Below are 27413 nucleotides of genomic sequence, written 5' to 3'. Positions count from 1 at the left end.
AATGAACACCATGTTCAAACATAAGGGTGTCCATCAGTGCACTTGGCACCAGGACACCCTAGGCAGGAGGTCGATGATTGACTTTGTTGTCGTATCATCAGACCTTCGGCCGCATGTTTTGGACATTCGGGTGAAGAGAGGGGCTGAGCTGTCCGCTGATCACCACCTGGTGGTGAGTTGGATCCGCTGGAGGAGGAGAAAGCCGGACAGACTTGGCAGGCCCAAGCGCATAGTGAGGGTCTGCTGGGAACGCCTGGCGGAGCCCTCGGCCAGGGATGTATTCAACTCCCACCTCCGGGAGAGCTTCGACCAGATCCTGGGGGATGTTGGAGACATAGAGTCCGAGTGGACCATGTTCTCCGCATCTATTGCCGATGCTGCTGCCCGTAGCTGCGGCCGTAAGGTCTGCGGTGCCTGTCGCAGCGGCAATCCCAGAACCCGGTGGTGGACACCGGCAGTAAGGGATGCTGTCAAGCTGAAGAAGGAGTCCTATTGGCTGTGGTTGGCTTGTGGGACTCCTGAGGCGGCTGACGGGTACCGTGAGGCCAAGCGTGCTGCGGCCCGGGCTGTGGCAGAGGCAAAAACTCGGGCCTGGGAGGAGTTCAGTGAGGCCATGGAGAAGGACTACCGGTTGGCCTTGAAGCGATTCTGGCAAACCGTCCGGCGCCTCAGGAGGGGGAAGCAGTGCTTCGCCAACACTGTTTACAGTGTGGGTGGGGAGCTGCTGACCTCGACTGGGGGCATTATTGGCCAGTGGAAGGAGTACTTCGAGGATCTCCTCAATCCTGCCATCACGCATTCCGTGGTAGAAACAGAGGCTGGGGATTCGGGGTTGGACTCTTTCATCACCCAGGCTGAAGTCACCGAGGTGGTTAAAAAGCTCCGCGGTGGCAAGGCTTCGGGGGTGGATGAGATCTGCCCTGAGTACCTCAAGTCTCTGGATGTTGTAGGGCTGTCATGGTTGACACGCCTCTTCAACATTGCGTGGCGGTCGGGGACAGTGCCTCTGAACTGGCAGACTGGGGTGGTGGTCCCCCTTCATAAGAAGGGGGACCGGAGGGTGTGTTCCAACTACAGGGGGATCACACTCCTCAGCCTCCCTGGTAAGGCCTACGCCAGGGTATTGGAGAGGAGAGTCCGACCGATAGTCGAACCTCGGCTTCAGGAGGAGCAGTGTGGTTTTCGTCCCGGCCGTGGAACACTGGACCAGCTCTATACCCTCTACAGCAGAGGTCATTAACTGGCGGACCGCGGTCCGGGGCTGGACCCAGAAGCTGTCCCATCCGGACCCATACCTAGAGAAAATCAAAGGGGTAATATTTAAAACTTGACGGGCGCTTTTATTTTAACTTGCATCGCTTTTATAGACTTCACGGTAGCGTCTTAGTGTGTACGGAAAAGGACAGACCAATTGCATGACAGTTAAGCCACACCACGTGATAGCTCTCAGCCAAACAAGTCTGTGCATTCCTGGCGGTAAATATTGTGACTGCAGGAGGTGCAGAGAAGTCAGACGAGAAGGAGGCAAAGTGACACACAAAAGTTGAGGAGATACAGACGGCCACGTCATAGAAAGTAGAGAAAGAGACTAGTGAGACGAAGAAAGGGAGAGTAACAACTGCGCCAGAGAAAGGACGTCAGGACAGTGCTACAGAGAGCTGAACGAGACGGGTGGGGCAGAGAAACGGAAAGATAAGGAACGGATGGCGCTTTCTAAAAAAAGAAAAGTGGACAGTGAAAATAGGATCTTTAATCCGGAATGGACAGACTCATTTTTATTCATCCTTCCCGCTGGAAGCACTAAACCAGTGTGTCTCATATGTTCAGAAACCGTAGCACTTATTAAAAGTGCCAATGTGAAACGTCTTTATGAGACAAAACATAAATGTTTTGAACATACATACCCAGTCAAATCTGAAGTAAGAGCACAAAAAGTAAGTTGTCTAAGAGCCCAGTATGAGCAATCCACCAGGATCCTGAGCCACACTTTCACTGCCCAACAACGAGCTCATGAATGTTCCCTCAGAGTTGCTTGGATTTTGGGTCAACACAAAAAAGCATTTACTGAGGCAGGGGTTGTCAAAGAATGCATGAGTGCAGTAGCTGAAACACTACTTGAAGGGAAACAAAAACAAGAAATGTGTGATAAAATAAAGCAAATACCCCTATCAGCCTCATCTGCAACAAAAAGAGGTGAAATATTGACCCAGGATGTGCTATCTCAGTTAGATGAAGCCATGCACAAAGCGCCATGTGTAGGCTTAGCTGTGGATGAGTCCACTGACATTTGTGACAATGCTCAGCTGTTAATTTATGTCAGGTTATTCAACATAGACCAGAAAATATTCTGTGAAGCCTTGCTAGGTGTCACTCCCCTTCAGACCAGTACAAGAGGAGAGGACATCTTCCTGGCCATTAAGGAGATGTTAAAAGAAAGAGGAATAGAGCCAAATAAAATAGTTTCCATAACCACAGATAGCGCTCCTGCTATGATAGGGAGAGAAAAAGGAGCTGTTGCAAGACTGAAAGAGGCCAATCCTGGACAATGTGGCCTTTTTGGTTGATGTTACCTCCCATCTGAATGAACTAAATTTGAGACTACAGGGCAAGGACGATTCTGTCTCTGAGCTGATGACAACCGTCCGCTCCTTTCAGAGGAAGCTTGAGGTGTTCAAGGAAGACCTGCAGGGAGAGTGTGCCCACTTCCCAGCACTACAAGAACAGGTTCAGGGGCAGCGAGAAGTGTCTTTCTTTGTTGATTTTATTGATAAGCTGATTATAAACTTCAGAAACCGTTTTGACAGTTTCAGCTTTGGACCACAGCTCAACTTGTTCTTTCAGAACCCATTTCTCATCACAGATGTCAAGAGGTTCTCGGAGGAAGTGGCACAGCTCCTTAAATGGGTAGATCATGGGCCTCTCCAGATGCAGTTGATTGATCTCCAAGCAGATGTGGCCCTGAAAGAACAGTTTGAAAGAACTGACCCTCCCTCTTTCTGGCTTCAAATGGTCCCTGAAACCACCTTCTCAGGTCTAAAGAAAGTAGCCATATACATCCTGACCATGTTTGGCTCCACACACAACTGTGAAGCAGCTTTTTCTGTAATGAACATTATCAAAACTAAATACCGTTCAAGACTCACTAATGAACACCTCCATATGTGCATGAGAATGGCTTTGACTCCATTCAAGCCAAGGTTTAAAGTTCTGGCAGGGGAAGCTCGTGCTCAGTTTTCTCACTGAGCAAAAAAGTGGGAAACTCAACACAAAAGATGAAGAAAATAAGCTTCTAAAGTTGTTGAAATTTCTTATCTGTAAATCTGTTGAAATTGTTGATGTAACACAAAAAGAGAAAATTCCAGTTCATTGTTTTAGTTTTTTTCATATTCTGAATTTAACACTTAAAGTGAAGTTATCATATTAATATTGTCTTATTTGCAAATGTAGCTCAAATTTATTTAGCTAATGAAAGAAAATTGCACATATGGGCAGTTATACATATGTTCAGTTCCATGATATGTCACAATATAACAACAATAAATACTGAAAACATTCTATGAGTTGAAGTGAATTGAGTGTAAGGTATTGATCATATGCAGATGATGAGACAGCTACAAGGCTACTTAAATATATATTATATTGAATAGTTACATTTTATAATCTTCCAGACCCCTTCTTAAACAAATTTTCTCTAACTGGACCTTTTCAAGTTTTAGTTGAATACCCCTGCTCTACAGGGTGCTCGAGGTTTCAAGGGAGTTTGCCCAACCGGTTCACATGTGTTTTGTGGACCTGGAGAAAGCATTCGACTGTGTCCCTCGTGATGCCCTGTGGGGGGTGTTCCAGGAGTATGGAATCGGGGGCCCTTTATTAGGGGCCATCCGGTCCCTGTACGAGCGGAGCAGGAGTTTGGTCCGCATTGCTGGCACTAAGTCGGACCTGTTCCCAGTGCATGTTGGACTCCGGCAGGGCTGCCCTTTGTCACCGGTCCTGTTCATAACTTTTATGGACAGGATTTCTAGATGCAGCCAAGGGCATGAGGCGGTCTGATTTGGGGACCAGTGGATTTCGTCTCTTCTTTTTGTGGATGACGTGGTCCTGCTGGCCCCCTCTAGCCAAGACCTACAGCTGTGGCGGTTTGCAACCGAGTGTGAAGCGGCTGGGATGAGGAACAGCTCCTCCGAGTCCAAGGCCATGGTACTCAACCGGAAAAGGGTGGCTTGTCCTCTTCAGGTTGGAGGGGAGTTCCTGCCTCAAGTGGAGGAGTTTAAGTACCTCGGGGTCTTGTTCACGAGTGAGGGAAGAATGGAGCGGGAGATTGACAGACGGAACGGTGCAGCTGCCACAGTAATGGGGGCACTGTGCCGGTCCATTGTGGTGAAGAGAGAGCTGAGCCGAAAAGCAAAGCTCTCAATTTACCGGTCGGTCTACATTTCTGCCCTCACATATGGCCATGAACTTTGGGTCATGACCGAAAGAACGAGATCCCGGATACAAGCGGCTGAAATGAGCTTCCTCCGTAGGGTGGCCGGGCACTCCCTTAGAGATAGGGTGAGGTGCTCGGCCATCCGGGAGGGGCTCGGAGTAGAGCCGCTGCTCCTCCATGTCGAGAGGAGCCAGTTGAGGTAGCTCGGGCATCTATACCGGATGCCTCCTGGACGCCTTCCTCGGGAGGTGTTCCAGGCATGTCCCACCAGGAGGAGGCCCAGGGGACGGCCCAGGACACGCTGGAGGGACTATGTCTCTCGGCTGGCCTGGGAACGCCTTGGGCTCCCCCTGGAGGAGCTGGAGGAGGTGTCTGGAGAGAGGGACGTCTGGGCGTCTCTGCTGAGTCTGCTGCCCCCGCGTCCCGATCCCAGATTTGTGGAAGACGACGAGTACGAGACGAGTACAATTATTCCAACAGTGATGATGGCATGTCTGTTATGGACACGACTTTTCCAGAGAAAAGATCATCTTATGTCACGGGTGACCAATGGGACAGCCATTGCAACAACCACTGGCCAGTGAGCACAAAGAGTTTGGTGAAAATTCTCTATAAAATGGGCAAGAATAGAGGAACAAGTTGGTTGTTTCCTCGCAGAAGACCAGTGAACAAGATCGGACGGAGAAAGACGCTACAGATAAAGCAGAGGACCAGGGACACAGCCCAGCTGATCGACTGCATTAAAAAGAGGATCAACCAGTGTGCCCTGAAAGGACTGTGCCTCGAAATTAAGAATCAGATTTCATCTACAGCCTTTTTATCCAGACAACAGAAGTGAACTTGATCTGTGAACAACTGAATGCTCTAAGGTTCAGGCTTCTGGAAGTCCTGAATCAACCTCATTTATACCACCAGGGTTTCCTTCAACTCTTCAGCCTCTGGAAGCTACTGTCTTCTGAGACATATGACAACAAAGTTCCTGTTTGACCAACAAAACCTGGAGCATCAGTGCCTGTCTACTTGGAGGTAGAAAACTGAAGATTAAGCCATCTTTTCTTCAAGAAATCGCTCAATGTTACCAGAAGAAACATCCCCATCGGGTGCATGGATGAGCCTCCATCTTCAAAGCCTCTCCAAACTCACTTGTTTCAGCATCAGGTAAAGACAGGTTGTGTTGATTGATTCGTTTCTATTATTGAAATTATTATGTGTTGCAGAGTTTAAGCTGTTACTGACTCCTGCAAAAACGTTACTAATTAAAGAAAGCATATAAAATTCTAGACAAATCGTGGACATCCAATTATTTGTGTCACCTTATTGTTGGTTTTTCATTGGTGGTAAAAAGTCTTGTTGTCTGGTTCTTCAAGATTTTAGGAGGTTTTTATAAGTTGCCTTAGCCAAGCTTGTTAAAACAGCACCCTTGGGGCTCGTGCTGAGTCACTAAAAGTAACTTAACCCATATACCAAGAGCCAGTTGTGATATTAGGGAATGAGCAGCCGTGAACAGAAGTGACTGTCAAGGAATGGATGATTGCTGTGGGCTACTCAGTCGTCCTGACCTCCAGTTGAAGAAGGGCGAAACTTCTGGATGCAGGCTGTCAGAGGTTAGGCGTATCATTTCCCGACACCAGCTGAAACAGTACTTTCAGTAAACCTGCTTAGTAAGATCTTTCAGGTTTAGGGAAATCTGGACCCGTGGGATGGAGAACTGGATTGAGCAATCCCCTCAGAAATAGGGAAGTAGGAGGGAGGGGTTAGCTCATCGGACAATGAAAGAGTAACACTACACTGCATGTATGTGAGGAAGTGTAAATGGTTACAAAAAACACAAACCTAACTAAAACCAAACATCAGAGGTGGACAGGGTGAACTCCCCTCTGAACAGAGGAGCCACACAGAGGAGCAGGTAGGAGCTCACCGGGCCCAGGTGGGTCTCATGCCACAAATGGCAGGTTCAACCTGAAAAAGAAAACACACAGACCCCCTAGTGGAGGGGCCGTCACACTGAAAAACAATGAAAGCACAGGAAGGATTTCACGTGCCTTTACTTCCTTGGAAGATATCACTGTAAAATAAGTCAGTAAAAAATACAGCAAAAGAACGTCAAATAGCAACAGTAAAAGACCGTAATACCACAAATGTTCTTTTCCTGTATAACTTAACTGTTATTTTATGTATGAGAAATTTGAAAAGATGTTTAATTTTACAGTGGAAAATTGTGAAAACTAGAATTATTTACAGTGAAAACAAATAAATATGCACAAATTTTTAAAGAAAATACTGTAATGATAGAAATATCTAAAAACCTTAAATTTTACAGAATTAATTGGGTAAAACTACAGCTTATGGAGGTGTGCACATTCAAATTTACGGTATAGACCTGTTGATTGTGAAGCAAACACAAGCCTTCATTTTTACAACTGCAAAATGTAAAAAGAAATACATTGTCCACTGTAAAATTGTCAACAGCAAATACTTTAAAAAGAGGAGATCTCAGCACAAAAATACAAACAAAAAATTAATCGCATTTTATAATAACCATTTAATTTCTACAAATGACAAAATAGTGAAACAAATAGAGAGTATCCTTTTTGGTTTTAATAGTTCTCAATTTTGTTTCTTTATTTACAGAAAAAAAAAAAAGTAAAGTATATTTCTGTTAATCAGACCACCTTTATGTGCCTTTAATCTCGAGTTGGTGTAGTGGTTGTTGATTTAGAGCTGAACTGCTGGTTTAAACGCGTTTTATAAGTTTTTCACTGTGACATTTTAAGTTGCAGAGCGCTCAAATTGGAAGAAAAATGTGTTTTCTGGTAGGACCCTCCTCCCATGAAAGATATTATCCAATTGACGACGTTACGGAGCGTTTTGACCAATAGCGTGGCGCGCTGCTGAGCTGTGTGCAGGAGGGACCTGGAGAGGCTGTAGTCGGTCTGAAAACGCCGGACTCCTTAGAACCCCACAGTGTCAGAGATTATTTACTTTTGGAAGTGGCGGTAAAAGGCATAAACTGGTATGTGACTGGTTCAGAATGGACACACAGGAGGACAATATGGACTTTGATGAATGGACGCCAGTAAGTAGAGGGAGAGGACGCGGAAGAGGTAAAGCAGAAGAAGGGAAAATGTTAGACAGCCAAAGGAGTAAAAGAGAGCTGGAAGAAAACAGTTCTGAAGAAGAGAGAGTAGTTAGGAGGAAAATTGGAAGGGAAGAATGTAAAATAATATTAAAGATCAAAAATGAAGAAGAAAAAGAGAACCTGAGTCCTATTTCACTATCTAGAGAAGTTAAAAAAAAGATAGGAGATGTTGAAATGGTGAAGGTATTGAGAGATGGAAATATACTGGTGTTGTGTAAAACCGAAGAACAAAGAAGAAAGGCTTTACAAGTTGAAAACATTTGCAAGAAAACGGTGACAGAGAGGAAGATTATAGGAGAAAATAAAATCATTCGGGGGGTAATTTATGGCATTCCTCTGGAGGAAGATATAGACAAATTTAAAAAAAAAAGCATTGTTGGTGCAAAGATAAAAAATCTCAAAAGACTGACAAAAAATGTAAATGGAGAAAGAGTAGGAAGCCTGTCAATTTTAATAGACTTTTAAGAAACAGTGTTGCCACAAAATGTCAAAATAGGATATTTGAGTTTTCCTGTGAGGCCTTTCATTCCTCCACCACTAAGATGTTTTAAATGTCAGAGATATGGTCATATAGCAGCTGTCTGTAAAGGAAAACAAAGATGTCCAAAATGTGGAGAAGATCACAGAATTGAAGATTGTGGGGAAGAAGTGCAGGAAAAATGTTGCAATTGTGGAGGGCAACATAGAGTCACATTCGGGGGATGTGAGGTAAGGAAGAAAGCAAAAGAAATTCAACAAATTAAAATGACTAAAAACATAAACTATGCTGAAGCAGTCAAAAATGTCCAGAATGAAAGATCAAGGGTGAAGGTCAAATTAGGATTCCAGATCATCAACAAAGAAAAGTAGAATCAGAGGAAAATGTTACAATGTCTGTGGAAAAACTGATATTATTCATAGCTTATGTCATTAACTGCACTGAACAGGCTAAACACAAAACAGAAAAGATTAAAATAATTGTCAGAGGAGCAGAAAAGTTCTTAGGGTTTAAAGAAGGATCTTGGGAAAACATTAATAAAAAGTTGGAAACAGATGGAAGGCAAGGAGGAACCACAGCTGATAGAAACATATGATAATATTACAGTGGAATGCAAGAAGCTTAATCGCTAATGGACAGGAATTTAAAGGGTATATAGATGGAATTGAAGAAAAACCAGAAATTATATGTATACAGGAGACGTGGTTAAAGCCAAACCTAGATTTTGTGTTTAAAGGGTATAATAGTATCAGAAGGGATAGAATAGAAGGAAGTGGAGGAGGATGTGGAATATTTATAAAAGAAGGGATACAATATCAGATATTAGGAAAAGGTAAAAATTTAGAATGCATAGTAGTTGAAATTTACAATAAAAAAGAAAAATGTAAGATAATAAATTTTTATAATCCATGTAAAATATTATCATTCGAGTTGATGGATGAATTAATGGTGTATTTAGAAGGAAAAGTAATCTGGTGTGGAGATTTTAATGCTAACAGCACATTATGGGGAAAATGTAATGATAAAAATGGACAACTTATTGAAGAAATAATGGAAATAAAAAATTTGGTATGTATAAATGATGGAAGAGGAACAAGAATTAATGTAAAAACAGGTACAGAGTCTGTGATTGATTTAACAATAGTATAAAATTGTTTAGCCAATAACTGTGAGTGGGACATTGACAAAGATACAACAGTAGGCAGTGATCATTACCCCATTAAAATCATAACAGGAATATTAATAAATAACAGGAATACAGGATTATATAAAAGATGGAACTTTAATAAGGCTGATTGGGAAAAATTCTAATATTTAAGTCAAAAGAAATTGGAAGAAATAGATGAGTCAATTGATATAAATAGTTTAAATATAAATATCTGTAAAAAAAATCTTACAGGCTGCAGAAGAATCAATAAAAAAAGGAGGAAGAAAGAACGATAAAAAAATTGTGCCATGGTGGACAAAAGAATGTAGTGAAGTAATAAAATTAAGAAATAAAGCATTTAAAATGTTAAAAAGTAACCCAATTTATCAGAATCTAATTGAGTACAAAAGAAAGCTGGCAAAGGTAAGAAAGATCATTAAGAATGCAAAAAGAGAATATTGGAGAAACTTTTGTAATACCGTAGGGAGAGAAACAAAAATTGATCAAATTTGGAAAACGATTAAAAGAATGAAGGGTATTAGAAAAGAATATGGATATCCTATATTAAAAATAGATAATACAACTATAACGGAAGATAAAGAAAAAGCAGAAATATTAGCTAAAACATTTAGTAAAATTCATAGTTCAAATAATATTAGTGAAAAAGGAAAGAAAGGTAGGGAATCACAAAGATGAAATATAAAGATTTAATGTGAAATAACGTATATACGAATAAATTAATAAATTAACCATTTACAAAAGGAGAATTGAACTTTGTTACCAGGAAAACAAAAAATACATCACCTGGAAAAGATCAATTTTACTCTACAATGATAGAACATCTCAATGACAAAGCAAAAGAAAAAATATTAGATTTATACAATAAAGTCTGGGAGGAGGGAGAGCTGCCACAGAGCTGGAAGGAAGCAATAATTATTCCAATAGCTAAACCAGGAAAAGATAACACAAAACCAGAAAATTATAGACCAATCGCATTAAGATCAAATATTTGTAAAATAATGGAAAAAATGATTAATAATAGATTAACATATTATTTAAATATTAATGGATATATATCTAGAAATCAAAATGGGTTTAGAAAAGGGAGAAGCACAAATGATTCAGCATTATGTTTAGAATATGAAATTAGGAGAGCACAAATAAACAAAGAAAATGTAGTAGCTGTATTTTTCGACATAGAAAAAGCTTATGACATGATGTGGGTCGAAGGATTATTAATTAAATTAAATAAAATGGGTATTACTGGAAAAAATTTTAACTGGATTAAAGATTTTTTATCAAAAAGAACAATACAAGTAAGAATTGGTCAAGAATTGTCAGGTAAATATATAATAGATAATGGTACTCCTCAAGGAAGTATTATAAGTCCGTTATTGTTTTCTATAATGATAAATGATGTATTTAAAAATATTGGTAAGGAAGTCGGTTTTTCACTATTTGCAGATGATGGAGCTATATGGAAAAGGGGTCGTAATATCAAACTTATTGAAAAGAAAATACAGGATGAGATTATTAGAATAGAACAATGGGCAAATCAATGGGGATTTAAATTCTCAGTGGAAAAAACAAAAATAATGGTGTTTACACAGAAAAGGAAAAGAGAAAATATCAAACTAAAATTATACAATCAAGTTTTAGAACAAGTACAAAATATAAAATTTTTAGGTATATGGTTTGATGAAAAAATTATATGGAAAGTACATATAGAAAGAATCATAGATAAATGCAAAACAATATTAAATATTATGAGATGTATGGCTGGTATTGATTGGGGAGCAGATTGAACATCATTAAAAAGAATTTATACAGGATTAATTAGATCAAATATTGATTATGGAAGTATAATTTATGGATCAGCAGCAAACACACATCTTATTAAATTAGACAATATACAACATCAAGCTTTAAGAATTTGTACAGGAGCAATCAGAACCAGTCCAATAGCAGCACTTCAGGTAGAGATGGGAGAGATGCCATTAGATATAAGAAGGAAACAGTTAGCAATAAATTACTGGATAAATTTACAAAGCAATAATCCAGATCATCCCACACGTGATATTTTAAAACCATGCTGGGAAAAAGAAAAAAAACAAGTTAAGAGTTTTGGTTGGATTATCAATAGTATAGCAGAAGAATTTCAAATATATGAAAAAGAAATAAGTTTAATGTTGCCTTTGCCAGTAGTGCCACCGTGGCTGTTACCAGAAGCAGTGGTGGATATGGTGTTGATGGAAAAGAAAAAGGATACGAAATGTAGATTAGATTCAAGTATAATACAAGAATATATAAACAATTACTATCATTATGTCAAGATTTACACAGACGCATCAAAAACAAATGAAAAAATAGGAGTACCATTTGTAATACCAGAATTTAAAATAAAAGTAGGAAAAAGAATTACAGATGGATTATCGATATATTCAGGAGAATTATTAGCCATATTGTTAGCATTGCAGTGGGTGGAGGATATAAAACCATTGAAAACAATAATTTGTTCAGACTCAAGTTCAGCATTATTAAGTTTAAAACATAATCATTCAGAGGGTAGACCAGACATGTTGTTGGAAATAAAACATACTTTATTCAGAATACAAAGAATGGGATTAATATTAGTGTTTTTATGGGTACCAGCGCATGTAGGAGTTGGAGGGAATGAGATGGCAGACAGGATGGCAAAGAAGGCAACACAAAACAACATTAGCTTTATAATTAATATTAGTAGGTCAGAGGCAAGAAATATAATTAAACAGAGAATCGGGAAAGAGTGGCAAAAAAGGTGGGATGAAGAAAAGAAAGGAAGATGGTTTTACAGAATCAACAAGATAGTAGGAGAAGTAAGAACAGGAAGAAGGAGTAGAAAAGAGGAAAGATTAATTACAAGATTAAGACTAGGACATACAGGACTTATTTATACATTGTTTAAAATAAAGAAACATAATACAGGAAAATGTGATCATTGTGGAGAAGAGGAAACAATAGAACATGTAATATTGAAGTGTCAGAAATATGAACAAGAAAGAACAATTTTAAGGAGAGAATTTGTAGGTATTAAAGACAATTTTATTTTGATAGACACTTTGCAAAGAAGTTTAGGTAGCAAACATATTCAAATTATAATTAGATTTGTCAAGAAAACTAAATTAATAAATAGAATTTGATTGTTGTAATAGTAAATAAGATTTAAAACCATGAAGAACCACACTCCATACCAGTCGGTGGCGGTAATGCACACCTCAAAGTTATTTGCCAACCGCCAATAAATAATCGAAGAAGAAGAAGAGCTGTGTGCAGACCGCTCTTTTTGCCAGCAGGAGGAGACATCCTGTCCATCATTCCTCAACGTTAACAACGCAGTTTGCGACCTCGTGCCAGCGCCATTGTGGCCGCTGAAATTTGAACTTCTTGGGACATTTTCCACAACCCGACTGACCAAAAGTTCTAGGTGAGGTGAGTACATCTGTCCAGTCTTGAGGGAAAACATAATTCGAAGTTCGTTTCAATTTTTTCACATTTAATGTTGTGTTATCTTTGTGTTGGAGAGGAATTTTATTGCACTGAACGTGTGCGAAGTTACCCTGTTGCACTGTAATTTCTGCGGCAAGGTGGTGCAGTCATTAAGGGGCTATGTGCTTCATTGCAAACTACATCGTAATGAGCCACGTTGTTTGTTCAAGTGCATTGAAGCTGACTGCAAGCAGACATTCACCAGGTATGAAGCGCATTTAAGGCTCATTTTTATCGAAGGCACGCTGCCCCTACCAATGTCACGGTTGTTGAGGCGGTTACCGCTTTTAAATGCGCAATGTCGATGTGTGAACACCAGTGTCAGGATTCAAAAGCGTTAATAGCTCATCTAAAGAGCCATGTTGTGGAAGGACACGAGGTGACTTGTCCAGTACGAGGATGCACAAATACTTTTAAGGTAAAATCATCTTTTACTGCCCACATGTCACGTAAACACAGAGAATTTTCCGACAGCTGCATTTGTGACTTATATAGAGATTCTGCAGGTCAATCATCATCAGTTCCAACTACATCACTAGACTTTGTCCCCCTGGTTTCTGAGGCTGCCACACAGTCCAGTACAGATGAAGGTAATACGGAAATATCCCCGGAATTCTGTTATCTTTTTCTGAGAAACGTCTCACTATTCTACTTAAAATTGCAGGGTCAGTTTCTACTGCCTGCTTCCACCATACAGAACATTGTGGAGGAAATGCAGAACATTCATGAGTTGGGTCAGACATACAGTTTGAGTAAACTTGCATCACTGTTAAAAGATGACACATCATTATCAGATGAGGACATCAGCAAAGTCTGTCAAAGGCTTTGATCTGTTCTCTACCTGTCATACAGGGCCAATGAGGACAGTGTACTCAAGAGCTCAGACGTTTAAAAAAGCGTTCAACTATGTGGAGCCAAAGAAAATGTTTTTAGGGAGAGATGAGAACAGACAGATTTGCCTATTATGTGCCTTTGAGAGAGACTTTAAAATGTTTGTTAGAGTCTGATCTAATGCCGAAAACAGAAGAGCCCTCTGAGTCTCCTGCTGATGTTCTGTGTGACATAAGTGATAGTAAGTTGTTTAAATCAAATGTCTTTTTTGATCAAAACCCTTCATGTCTCAAGCTAGTACTTTACCAGGATGCCTTCGAGGTTGTTAACCCTTTAGGCTCTGCAAGGACAAAGCACAAGGTATTAGCTGTATATGCATCAGTGGCTAACTTGCCACTTCATGTACGTTCAGACACAGACCACATGTCTCTTGTCTTACTGTGCAGGGAGAAGGATTTCAAAGGTTTTGATCATGCTAAGGTGTTTTCAGAATTACTAACAGACTTGAAGGAATTGGAGGACGATGGAATTGTTGTATCCGATGACACTACAGTCAAAGGAACCTTGTTTTGTATTGCTGGAGATAATTTGGGTTCTCATTGTATTGGTGGCTTTTCTGAAAATGTCAGTTCCTCAAAGTACTTCTGCAGGTACTGCCTAATAACCAAATCTGAATTTCAGGGTGCTGACCCAAATCTGTGTGGACCAGAGCATACCAAAGAGAACTACAACTCTGCTGTTGACCGCCTCCAGATTGACAATACACCAGACGTTGAAGGAGTAATGTTTGGGTCAGTATTCAATTCTTTGAGATACTTCCATGTTTGTATGCCAGGCTTGCCACCATGTCTAGGTCATGACATCTTTGAGGGAGTTTTGGCTTACGACATGGCACTGTATCTTAAGTATTTCATAAAGAAAAGAAATGGTTCACTTATTCTACCCTGAATCGACGCATCAAACTGTTTACATACCATGCCACTGATGCTTCTACAAAACCAAGTGAAGTCAGCCCTCAAGCAGCTAAACTCTCAGGACAGGCTGTACAGAACTGGAACTTCCTCCGATTGCTATCTCTCATAGTTGGCGACACAGTCAAAGACCCTACAAATGATGTGTGGCAGTTGACTCTGCAGCTGAAAGATATCATGGATATTGTATGTGCTCAGAAAATCTCTGTGCCTCAGGTAGCATATCTTGATGTTCTTATTCAAGAATATTTAGAGTCAAGAAAAGCTCTGTTCCCAGAAAGCAACCCGAGACCAAAACACCATTTTTTACGCCATTACCCAGCACTCATTCTGAAATTTGGCCCCTTGATAAGACTATGGACAACGCGCTTTGAAAATAAGCACAGTTATTTCAAGAGATGTGCGAGAAATTTGAAAAATTTCAAAAACCTCTGTCATACACTCTCTGAACAACATCAAATGTTTCAGGCTTATCTTGCAGCAGGGTCATTGGGTCAGTCTGTTTTGAAAGTCAAAGATTGTTCTCCATTTTACTCAATGCTGTACAGTAAAGTCATTCAAGATGCAGTTCAAACGTTTGACTTTACTGAAACCAATACAAAGGTCACAGTCGAAATGATGTACAAAGGAACACAATACAAGAAAGGACAATTTCTTGTCACAGGGGGCACTGACTGTTGACTTTGGTGAAGTTGTCCTTATTTTGATAAAAAAATGACAGTGTTTATTTTCTGGTGTCGGTGCACTTGACAGAATATCATTCTCAGTATCATCTTTACTCAGTGAGAAAGGAAAATGAAAAGATGCAGTGCCTAAAGATCAATGACTTAATCGATTTCTATCCATTAACATCTTACATGGTTCATGGTTCATCTCAAATGGTTCCATTGAAACATTGTGTGCTGTCACTGTAATTGAGCTGTAGGTACTGATAAAACACTGTATTATATATGGACGTTGTATAGTGTAATTGTCAATACTTGCTATGTGTCTCATGATTTTTTTTCTGCTATGATGACTGTCTTCTTTAAAAGGTTGTGTGGGGGAGTTTATGTTGCCTCTCCACTCGGCTTGAGTTGCTCGAGGAAACTGAACACTTTATGATTGGCTTCATATTTTAAGACCAAATGTACCACTTATTGTAAACTGACATTTTATTCACATTCTTTTATCAGACATCTTGGAAATGGGTGACAACCTAAGAAGTTCCATCACTAAAGTACTGCCGGTCCTGGCTCCCTCAGTCCTTGAAATCGTACTAGAGGCACTACACTCATTAGGGGTGGAGACATCCGATGACTTACAGTTCATCAATGAAACAGATCTGGACTCTGTCCTGAGACCAAATCATGCAAGAAAACCTCTGGCTGCATGGAAGCAAACCAGTAAGTATAATACCTTTTAATGTACAATAGCCATGAATGGCTTTCAGTCTTTTTCCGTATATTTGAATTACAAGGAATAATGACAAAAAACAATGTCCAAACAGTATTTAATATAAATTGATTTTTTTTTTTTTTACAGCACTGAACAGTGAAATTTCCTCCCAGGCAAGCATATCATCGCCATCTTCGTGCTCCACATTTTCTGCCTCCCCCTCACCCAGTCGTCCATCGCCTTCTTTAGACTGGGTTGATAAATTTAAAATTCCTTGTGAGAATTTCCCGGAAGGCCTGATCCAATGTCTTCAGAGAGAAAAAATGCCAAAGCCAAGATTGCGGAGGGAGATGATCCGCATCATTTTTAAGGAGATGATGAAAGCCGTTGGTTACATACTGTAACCTCAGATTCTATGATTATAGGCGCAGCCCTTTAAGGCTATCGCTAGTGGGATAAAGGCGAAGCAGGATGTAGTCTATGCCTCACTGGGTCCATCCAGACCACAACTGAACATCTGCTCGCCTAATGACACCAAAAATCAGCCTTCTGAATGCGTCATGACGCATTCCAAGCGTCTTGCGCATCACAATGAACAGAAAAAATATCTGGTCAGGGAAAGGCTGAGATAACAGACCTGCTGCTGTAATTGGAAAACAGGTTACGAACTGTAACAGTGTAACGATGAGCAGAGCAGGTCAAAAATCTCCATGAGGGAACGTGGAGACAGATCAGCAGCTGTATCATGCGTAATGATGCAGCAGAACAACCTCGTGTGTCACAGACAACACAACAGAGGAGAATAACCTCTGTTCACACGGAGGCTTAATGAATATAGCCGCAGTGACAATAACATAAGTCACGATCAGTGGCTGATAATAATATTACGACACCCTGCGTCTGCATGCAGGAAGGGTGACTCAATAATAAATGCAACGAAATAAGAGTCATTCTGTCAAAACCCTGAGAACAGAATGAGTCATGGAGAAACCTGACACATCTCGCAGGTAGAAACGAATAAATGAGCATGGAGAAGACCATGAGGCTGCTGTGCAGATGTCCTCCACTGTCATTCCTCCATGCAGAGCCGTGGAGGATGAAATCCCCCTGATCGAATGAGCTCTGAGATTCTTTGGAGGATCCAATCCAGAGGAAATATAAGCCTGTGAAATAGCCTCACACAGCCAATGTGAGAGGCGCTGGACAGATAGAGAACGTCCTGCAGAGTTTTCTCTGTAATGCACGAACAGACGCTGGGAGCGGCGCAGTGCAGCCGTGCTCGCTACGTAACATGAAAGCGCGCGCACGGGACAGAGGAGATGAGAGGTGGCCTCCTCTTCAGAGTTATGAGGAGGAGGATAAAAATCATCCAGAGTTATCACTCTCGATCTGAACGAACTCGTGACGCTTTTAGGTGTAAAAGCAGGGTTAGGACGCAGCACAGCTGAGCTGCCGTCGGCTCGTATTCTGAGACATGAAGGAGCGACAGAGAGCGCAGATAAATCGCTCACTCTCTTCGCAGATGTCAGAGCTAACAGCAGGGCTGTTTTAAAAGACAGAAATTTTAGTGGAGCCTGATCTAAGGGCCCAAATGGGGCTTTAACCAGTGAGCGCAGGACGAGCGCTAAATCCCACTGAGGGACTAGAGGCCGTGACACGGGTCTGTGTCTACGTACACCCCGCAGAAAACGCTTCATCAGCGGGTGGTTAAAAACCGTTCTGTCACCAAAACCCTCATGACAGGAGGAAATAGCTGCAGCATAAGTTTTAATGGTGCTGAAAGCTAAATTCCTGTTCATCAGCTGCTGGAGGAATGACAGCACGCAGCCTAATGGACATGAAAAAGGCTCCATGCCTTTCTCTGCGCACCAGCGCTGAAAAGCTGCCCACTTTGATGCGTATGACGCTATGGTAGAGGCGGCTCGTGCGCCTTGAATCGTGCGTACCACATCGTGCGGGAGACCCAGCCTTTCTAAGCGCTCCTGTTTAGCGGCCAGACGCAGAGATGCTGACCTAACTCTGGGACGCTCCTGATCGCCCCTCCTGCCTGGAGGAGTGCATCCTCTCTCCACGGCAGCTGCCATGGGCGACCTGACACCAGCTGCTGCAGGCTCGGAAACCATGGCGCGCTTTTGCGCTCGGGGGCTACGAGAATCACTGAGAGCTGTTCCTCTCGGATTCGATCCAGGAGCCGCGGGATCAGCAGAATTGGTGGAAAGGCATAAAGGAGCGTTTTCGGCCACGGGCTGTGAACAAAGGCGTCCACTCCTAACGGTGGATCCTCCCGTGGGCTCAGTGAGAACCACAACTGGCATTGTGCGTTCTTCCGTGTGGCGAAAAGATCCACTGCTGCTTTCCCAAACCTGCTCCAGATCTGAACAATCAGCTCGGGGTGGAGACTCCAGTCCCCGGGACGAGGACCACCTCTGGACATGATGTCCGCTCCTCTGTTCAGGACGCCGGGGATGTACACTGCTCTGATGGAGAGCAGGTTCATGTACGCCCAGCACAGCAGCCGCCTGGAAATGTTTAGCAGCTGAGCCGAGCTCACACCTCCCTGGCGATTTATGTACGCTGCTGCCACTCTGTTGTCTGTGTGGATCAGAACATGCTGATCCCGCAGCAGAGGAGCAACATGCTGTGTCACCTTCCACACTGTGAGAAGCTCCAGCACGTTTATGTGGAGAGACATGTGGTCTGGCCGCTGTGCTCCCACCGCCTGAGACTGACACGTTCCTCCCCATCCCGACAGGGATGTGTCTGTGAACACTGAGACGTGTGATGCAGGTCTGCTGAGGGGAACTCCCTCTGACAGGATGTGGGGATTTCACCAGTGGGCCAGGTCGGGTCCCACTGAAGGAGGGACTGAGATCATCCGCCTCTTCTGACGCACAGGATCTATGCGCAGGCGGATGAACCATCTCTGAAGACGTCTCATATGAAGCAGACCCAGCGGAACAACCACGTGTGCCGCTGACGTCATTCCCAGTAATCGCATAATGACAGAGCTGTCACTACGCTGTGGGGTTTGACACGGAGAAGAAGCGCTGACAGCGCGTCTGTTCTCGGCTGAGAGAGCCTGGTTCTCATTGTGGCTGAGTTTAACTCCAACCCCAGATAAACGATCATCCGGGATGGGAAAACAGAACTTTTTTGCCAGTTTATTGAAAACCCCAGAACTGTCAGATGTGCGGCCAGCTTCTTTGTCTGTACCGCTGCTTCCTCTCTGGACCGAGCCAGCAAAAGCAGGTCGTCCAGATAAAAGAGGATCCTCATCCCTGCCGAGCGCAGCAGCTGCAACGCCGTCTCCACACATTTGGAGAACGTGCGTGGGGCGAGAGAGTAACCGAACGGCAGGCGGTTGTATTGATATGAGATCCCCTGATAAGCGAAACGCAGATATTTGCGGTGTTTCGGGATGATGGGGATGTGAAAATAAGCATCCTTCAGATCTATGGAGGTGAACCAGTCGTTCTGGTGAACGTTCTCCATCACCTGTCTGACTGTCAGCCTGTGGAAACGTCTCTCCATGATCGCTTTGTTGAACAGGGACAGATCGAGAATTGGTCTCATACCTCCTGTTTTCTTGGGAACCAGAAAATATCGAGAATAAAACCCCGTGTTTTCCTCTCCGCGAGGAACCCTGGAAATGATGTTTTTTATCAGGAGTTCCTGCAGTTCTGACATGAGAACGGAGCTCTGCTCCGGTGAGGACAGGACTGTCTCCAAAATCCCTCTGAACGGTGGGGGCGGAGACGGGAACTGCAGCGTGTAACCTCTGCTGATCAGTCTGTCCATCCACCTGTCCAGGGAACATACGCGACGCCACTCTGAGTAGTACTCTGAGAGCGGCCGCGCATTTATCTGTGGTGCTCATGGATACGAGCCAGGCTAGAGCCCCTACCGCCGTTACCCGACTCGGATTCTGATCGGAGGTACCCATGGGGGGCTCGAATCGAAAGGGCTGTAAACCAGCCTCACCAGGGGGATATTCACCCAGGCTTGCAGCACGGTGTTGAGCGGGGGCATCACTGATGCGCCACTTCGTAGGGAGCTGCTGTTGTGCATCCTCTGTGATCTCACCCACTGACAGCTGGGGAGGACAGGAGGGAGAAGGCAGCGAGCGTGGCTCTACCGGAACAGCATAGTATGCTCTCGTGGAGTCATGCTTTGAAACTGAGATCGTGGGGCCTCTTAAATGGTCGTTTAAAATGGGCCGTCTCATTAGGAGTGGAGGATGTGTGAAGAAAGCACAGCGAGATCGTACGATCTGGCTGAGCCAGAATAAAACGGAAACTTGCTCTTAGAGAAATTTACGTGTTTTATTTCAAAACAATCAGTTTTACACACATCCCCCCCCCCCCACCAGTCACTTTTTAAATCTCCGCCGTGGCTCCTGTGGAGGGTTGGACCAGGCACACGCCAACTGCCGACCTCTGCGTTGCTGCTGCGGCTGAGTAGACGGAGCAGTGGGCGGAGGAACTTGGGGAGCTGCGGCCGTGGAGCGTCTCTGCTGCTGCCGCTGATCACGGCGATCCCGCCAGCGGCCGGTGGTATGGGACGACCGGAAGCCAGAGCGATTAAGAGACCCATGTCTCTTGACCTGCTCAAGTTCCTCTTGAGAGGTCTGCATTTGGCCCAGCACGGACTGGAAATGAGGACCGAACAGCCCATCCGGACTGATCGGTCCCTCCAGTAACTCCCTCTTAAAATCCTCAGGGATGGAGGAGGAGAGCTGAAGCCACATCTGTCACTGTAGCAAGGTCTGCCAGGCAGCGATGAGGGAGGAGCGCACAGCCGACGCCGCACAGAGGTTGAGGATGGTGTCTGCGAGATTGCAGAATTCCTCCACATCCTCCGGTGGCAGCTCCATCTCCCGAGCCTTCTTGGAGATGGTGTAGGCCAGGAAGGCGGTGTTGTTGGTCGCCGCAGCAACCTGAGCGGCACATTGGTGCTTCTCTTCCAGAGGCGGACGCCTGCAGGAAGGGCAGGTGGACTGCGGGGTCAAGGCCAGGCTTGCATGATCAGGACCGAGGCAGCCCTCGCAGATGGCATGCAGGTCATAACTCATGATGTAGCCGGTGTTACAAGCCGGGCAGAGGCGGATAGTGCCGACGCTACCCATGGTTCTTCTTGAATCAGTGCTCTTAAGCTGTCGCTGAAGAAAAATGGGAGCCGTTTGTCCGGTCTCACCGTAATTTATACGGACCGGGGTGGGGCCCACACAGCAGGTGGGCGTGGACTAAAGTTTTCAGTGCTGCGCTGCGCGCGAAGGGATAAACCCACTAGCGATAGCCTTAAAGGGCGAAGCCTATACGAAATAGAACTGTACCTCTCCATCTAGAAGAGCCTCAACAGAAATGGCCAAAAGACTGGTTGCAATGTATCCCAACTCACTACAGGATGTTATCAAAGGGGATGTCGTGGGACAGGGGTACCACTCATTGGTCAAACAGATCCAAGCAAGAATTGAGAATGTGAAGAGGTCTTCATTACCAATGATACAGAAGCGCAGAAAAGGATCAGATGACACAGATGAAGTACCACCTGAAAAGCGAGCATCTATCCAAGACACATATGGCTGCATAAAGTGGGACATAAAATTTTTGCCTGTCAGTGAGACATTGCAGAGCCAGCAGGAGAAGCAGAAACAAATGAAGATTCTCAGTGAACAGACGAGCTTCAGTCCTGAAGAAGGAAAAACCCTAATGAAATGCACCTACTACTCTCAGCGTAAAGCAATCAACAAGGGAGCAGACTTGCAAATACTCATAGAAGGATTGGAATGAGCGTTCATTTCGAAGAGCTTACTGGAGTACCACTAAAACAGACTTTTCTCACAAGTCTTGAAAAGAAAGCAAAACAACTTCTGCACTTTCTGGAAACTACTTGCGGAGACAAGAGTAAGCGAGTCCTGGAGGCTGTCGTAAAGCTTCGGATGCAGGGAGGACAGCTGAAGGGCAGCTCAGAGGATGTCAAGGATATGATGCTCCTCCTTCTCTCCTATTTTGATGAAAAAGAGGAGACCCTCCTCCACTATGTTGAAGAAACATGTCTAGCGAGAGAAGCCCTGCCAGTGACACCATGCATCATTGTTTGTGGTAAGTTGATGTTTCACTGGAAGGAACCTAAGCAAATTTAAGGATATTTTACATTAAATTCCTGAACTGTTACACTTTTAAGACACAATTTAATGGCAAAGGAGTGTTTTGCTGGTAATTATTAAACACTTGCATTTTCTTCCAAGGCTCCTCCTGCTACACATCAAGACTTTTCATGCTGAGTGTTGACCACAAAGTTGTGAATGACCATATAACAGACTTCATCTCTGCAATCTGTCTGATGCTTGGAAGCTACTACTGCCTTAACATCCACTATCCAGTGAAACTTGGCTCCACACTTGAGTTCCTTCAGAGATAATTTATTTTAGTTTTTATACTTCTACACTTATTACCTTATTGTTTGTGTAATTATTGATTCTCGTGTTTTATCAAGGTGTTTTTTCAACATTAACCCAGAGAAGGGAACAAAAGTTGAAAAAACTGAAAAGAAGACATCGCATGTCAACCCAAGAGTGCTCACCCTCATTGCAGAACGGTCTGATCATGAGTGGCGAGAGACCATTTAAAGACATGTTGAACTGATGGGTTCAGTCAGACTGGGAACTATATTCTGTATTATTTGTATTCTTTCATGTTATCTGTTATCCCAACTGATGAGAACTATTTCATGTTTTTTGTTGTTACATGAATGTTTTTCAGAGGTTTTGCTTTCTGTTCTTTGAAACAATGGATTCAAATAACAGAAATTTAGAGACATTTGTTGTTTAAAGCAGTTTATACTTTATCTGACCTATTGCTATTGATAACTTTATTCTTGCTGTTTTCATTGCGGTCATATTTTTTACACTAAAGTGTTTAAACTGTTTAAATTTTATTTTGTCTTCACAATGTATGGGCTGAAATCTGTTCCACTAGAAACTGAATGTAATCATTACATCGAGATTGAAAATCATGATCTGAAATTCAATATTAGGTTTTGAAATAAAATCTGTATTGTGTGAACTGAAATTGAATTTAGTATTTTTGACTTGAAGGAATATAGAGAGTAGAATTTTTCAAGGTGGTTAAATCCAATTTCAAAGCAAAAAATTCAATTTCAGATCACACTTTTCAAATTAAATATAATAATTCTCATTTAGTTTCTAGTGGCACAAATCTCAGCCCATAATAATGAGTGTTGTATTCCTGTCCCTTCAGGCGTTGCATTGAAAATGCTCTGTACATTTAAGTGACTAAAGTCGGGAGACACGATAAGGTGGTTTTACTGAATTAAATTAAGGCTAAGGTTTTAAGAGGACGGTATACCCGTTAATATTATCTGTAAATTTGTTATTGGTAAACTTGTTGTGAAGTGTTTTCAAATAGCACCAGCATTTTGTAGCAGTAAGGTTCTACAAAGTGTACTTGCTTATTGTGCATATTGGCTTGATCACTTAAGTGAGGTCATAACTTTGCCATTTTATTGTTTTGTCATTTATATTTTGAGGCATTTATTTATTTTCTTTTTTTTTTTTTTTTTGAAAATGCGATTTTCTCTTTTACAATAATTGAATCAATATGTAGAGCTTTAACAGTTTTGGATTTCTTTTATATAATGCTAGGAGAAGCTTTAAAATGTTTTGCTTTTATTCCTTTGAAACCGTTTACTTGAGTACCAGGGAAAGGTCAAATACATTCGAGACAATAAAACTGTCAGTGAAGGACATTTGAAATTGTTTTTTCAGTGGTTTTCTGACACATTGACATAAAAGTAGGTTTAAGGACGGTGACACAGCTAAGACCTGAAAGTCTCTTCGAGGTTAGTAAAGTAAGCACAGATCTTTGATATTTTAAATATTTATCGGCTGTCTAAATCTTATTTGATCTTTTCTTATGAACAGAAAGTTAAGTCTTATTCCTGCCCTTTTCAAGCCCTGAATTTGAACTGCAACCTCAAGGAACCAATTTCAAAAAAATGTCTTCTCCCTCTCTGTGCAATTTAGGTCTGCTTTTGTGAACAGCATCAGAAGAGAATGACAGGCAAACCAGTGTCAAGAATATGATCAATGAAAATGTGCTGAAGACAGAATCAAACCTTGGCTGGAAAGTTTTGGTATGTTGCACTATTTTAGCCGCTTGGATGGCTTAGCTGTTAATGTTGAATGGGTCATTCAATAACATTTATTTGATTGTAATATGAAATCTGTGCATTTTAGGCACGGTGGTACTGTGTTATACTGCTTTGCTCATTTAGGTAAATTCCAAAGTATGTGTAAAATGAAATTATAGCAACATTTTTATCTTCATTTCTGCCATGCGCTGCTGATATTCTGAATTGTCAGTGTTGTAGGAAGAGTGTGGAAAACAACACAAATCCATACAGTGCAGCATTGGGGAAAACTTGTTTTGCTTTGATATTGTTAGTTATTTCTTGCCTCATTATTATTTTCGTAGTTATATTTATAGGTGTATGTACTCTTTGTCGTTTTCTTTCTAAATGCAGAATGGATCTTGCCAATTCAGAGGGAAACCTTTATTGTCAACCTGAGTCTTCATGGAGAGATGATGGCATTTTTCAGGTTTCCCTAAACGTCCCACTATTTCTGTATGAGACTCGCCTGTCTTCCGTCATGTATGCACCTAGAGATTCAATAAGAGGTAAGCAGTTGTATTGTTCACTTCAGCAGAATAAAGTTGGACAGAAAATGCAAACATTAATCTGTCTCACTCAAGTTGGTCCAGATGAGCATTTCCATACAATAATGGTAATGAACAGTATAAAATATAGAATGAATGACAGGAACTAGATCTTTTTGCAACTTTATTGAGCCAGAAAGTTAAAAGTGCCATCATAAATTACACTTAGATACTGTTTTACAACTAATAATATTTTTTGTTGGGTTGTTATGAGTCTGTCACTTTCTTGTGAATAGTTTTAAGACCTGCAATCTTAACTCTTAAGAAAACTTTGTAACTTTCTCTATTTTTGGCTGCAGAGAGGATTCTATCAGTCCAAAGTGACCATCCGATGGACAGCATTTGAGTCCTTCAGCGGAGCTTGTATCTTCGATAACTGCATTTAAAACTCCACTGTTTTGAGTGCTTTCTTCTACCAAAGCTAGACTCAGTGACTCATTACCCTTGATCATTTAGGGGCAAGTAACTATTTGTTTCATGTTTGTTTATTCCACTATTACAGTCATGGATGCTGTATTGTCAAGATTTGTGCTGCTTTTTGAGCATATAGACAATTAATATGATCCTTTTAGTCTTTTCATAGATTGTATGTAAAATGTTCTTATCAGTGATAATTAGTACCATGGTTAAATATGGGCAGATTTGCTAAAGTAAAATGTATGCCAAACCACTTATGTTCTACATGTATTGTTCTGTATTTTTTGCATTAAAATAATGGCAGCTGTGGTTGCCAGGAATTTACCGTGAAATTTAATTGGTCAAAATAAATGTTGTAATTTGTTACACAATTTTCCGTGTTTTTTATCGACATAGACTTTAATAAGATTTAGCATATTTCTGTTGTTTTGAATGTTAATTACTGTAACATGGTTTATCCCATTACTGTTAAATTAACAACAAATTACTGTAAAAAGAACTGCATTAAATCTGTTGTTTTTACAGCCGATAACTAAAAATCTATGGAAAGATGTTTTTCACAAGAAATTACAATATAAGGGTTTACAGTATTTGTTTTTTTCTACAATAACTTTCTGTGAAAAAAAAAATTTCAACTGTAAAATTTAAGGTTACCAAACGAATATACTGTTTTCTCTTGTACTGACTGCCCTTTTTTTTTTTACGGTACATTCCTGGCAACCACAGCTGCCGGTATTTTACCGTATTTTTGACATATTTATTTTTACAGTGCACCCCTAAATCTTACTATTTTGAATCGTGAGCAACCGAGAGAAAGAAACTCTTGTTTCCTGAACTGAAAAGCTTATATTTGATCAGGTAGGTATTTTTGTAAGCAATGCTGTTTTGCAGGAGCAGTCACAAACATGTCTGCATAGTGTAAGATCACAAATCCTAAACTGCTAGGAAAGGAGGAAGTTAACAACCAACCAGTTTGGTCAATGTATACGAAACGACACATTCCTAGATGCACAGGTCAGATAAGTTCAAGCAGATAACATATAAAAGTCTCAACAGACCAAGCTGAGGAAATCTGATAACTCCTTTAGTATCAGATATGAAGGAAACACTAAATTTCTGTTGGGTATTTTAAAATTCAGAAAAGGTTTGTCCATAATTTATCATACAACAATAAATACTAATAAATTACAGCTATAAAAGGTATATAAGTAGTTTTCTACTGTCTTCTCCACAAAATCTGCCTTGTGTTTAATAATCGTCTGGGAGGATTAGCGTCAGCTATGGAGGTAAAGGGTTCAGTTGTCATCATTTCTTTGTTTCCCTTGCCTCATCCTGGATATATCAAACCTATTACATGATTATTTATTTGTCAAATAAGCACAGTATCACAAAATCAATTTGTCAAATTTGGTGAGCTCATACCCCTGCCACATTATTAGACATTGTTTGTTTTTGGAAGACATGATGAAATAATGCTCTCTAATCAACTTACTAAGCATTTGACAGTGTAGCAGGCACACTGAGAACCACAAAAACTTGGCTTCCACACATTTTTTGGAATGTAAAAGAACTGTGTTGCAACATCAACTCAAATATTACTGTAATGATAATGTTACTTATTATTATGCTATGCTGTCACGCTGGGTGTTAATGCCTTTGTTAACCCTATTAAGACCTCTTTTCTAACGTTCAGAATAACTTATTTAAAACAGCAGCAATGAGGTTGTTCAACTTTTAGTTCCCAATATTGCTCAAGCTTCAAAAAAACTGAAACAAAACAAAAACAAAGGTTTTTTTTTCCAACAACTTTAGACATTTTTTCTATTAAAATTCTTAGGATTAATGTGGAAATATAAAATCATTTTGAACTACGTAGCAAAGTGGTCTTTCATCTCATAAGAAACAAAAAGTAAACTTTCATTTCTCTTGCAAACCCAGACAGGAATGCTGCCAGGTGACATTGGCAGGTTTGAATCTGGCATTTAAACAGATCCTTTAAAAAGCTGTCAGTATGTCTTGACACCTGTCGGGACTTCATTTTGAGACACCAGCATGCATTGCAAAATGAAAGTGTTTTTGCTGTCTTCCCTATCAACTATCTATAGAAATATGCTTAAGCAGGAATGAGAAATATGCGGGAGGAAGTTGAAGCTGTAGTTTGAACTATGATAAAAACGAAACGTAAGAAAAAAAACCTCCGTCAGAATGTTTTTTCTTCCTTCTAAACAGAACATAAAACAATGACAGACTTTATCTCCATGTAAATATGAAATCTAAACATCAAGGTTGAAGACATGACGTTTGGGATGAAAATCTGCATAACTGCATAATTACAAGTAACAAGCAGAACAAGCCCAGTGTGGC

General features: G+C 41.5%; 2 long non-coding RNA genes across 4 annotated transcripts; both read left to right on the top strand.

Moving 5' to 3' along the window:
- Positions 1–12384: 12384 nt before the first annotated feature.
- On the top strand, positions 12385–16269 carry LOC124876799. Its single transcript, XR_007040375.1, has 4 exons — positions 12385–12658; positions 14228–14337; positions 15693–15902; positions 16042–16269. It is a non-coding gene; the product is annotated as an uncharacterized LOC124876799 (long non-coding RNA).
- A 5689-nt stretch (positions 16270–21958) lies between these two features.
- Positions 21959–25415, top strand: LOC124875822. Of its 3 annotated transcripts, none has more exons than XR_007040144.1 (5): positions 21959–21995; positions 22142–23754; positions 23939–24048; positions 24439–24593; positions 24932–25415. It is a non-coding gene; the product is annotated as an uncharacterized LOC124875822 (long non-coding RNA). The 3 variants fall into 3 exon arrangements; XR_007040143.1 differs by having other exon boundaries at positions 22142–23763; XR_007040142.1 differs by having other exon boundaries at positions 22142–24048.
- Positions 25416–27413: the final 1998 nt, after the last annotated feature.

The sequence above is a fragment of the Girardinichthys multiradiatus genome, chromosome 11, assembly GCF_021462225.1.
Source record: "Girardinichthys multiradiatus isolate DD_20200921_A chromosome 11, DD_fGirMul_XY1, whole genome shotgun sequence".
NCBI lineage: Eukaryota > Metazoa > Chordata > Actinopteri > Cyprinodontiformes > Goodeidae > Girardinichthys > Girardinichthys multiradiatus.
The sequence above is the reverse complement of the archived record's forward strand: the minus strand, read 5'-3'. Positions and strand labels throughout refer to the sequence as shown.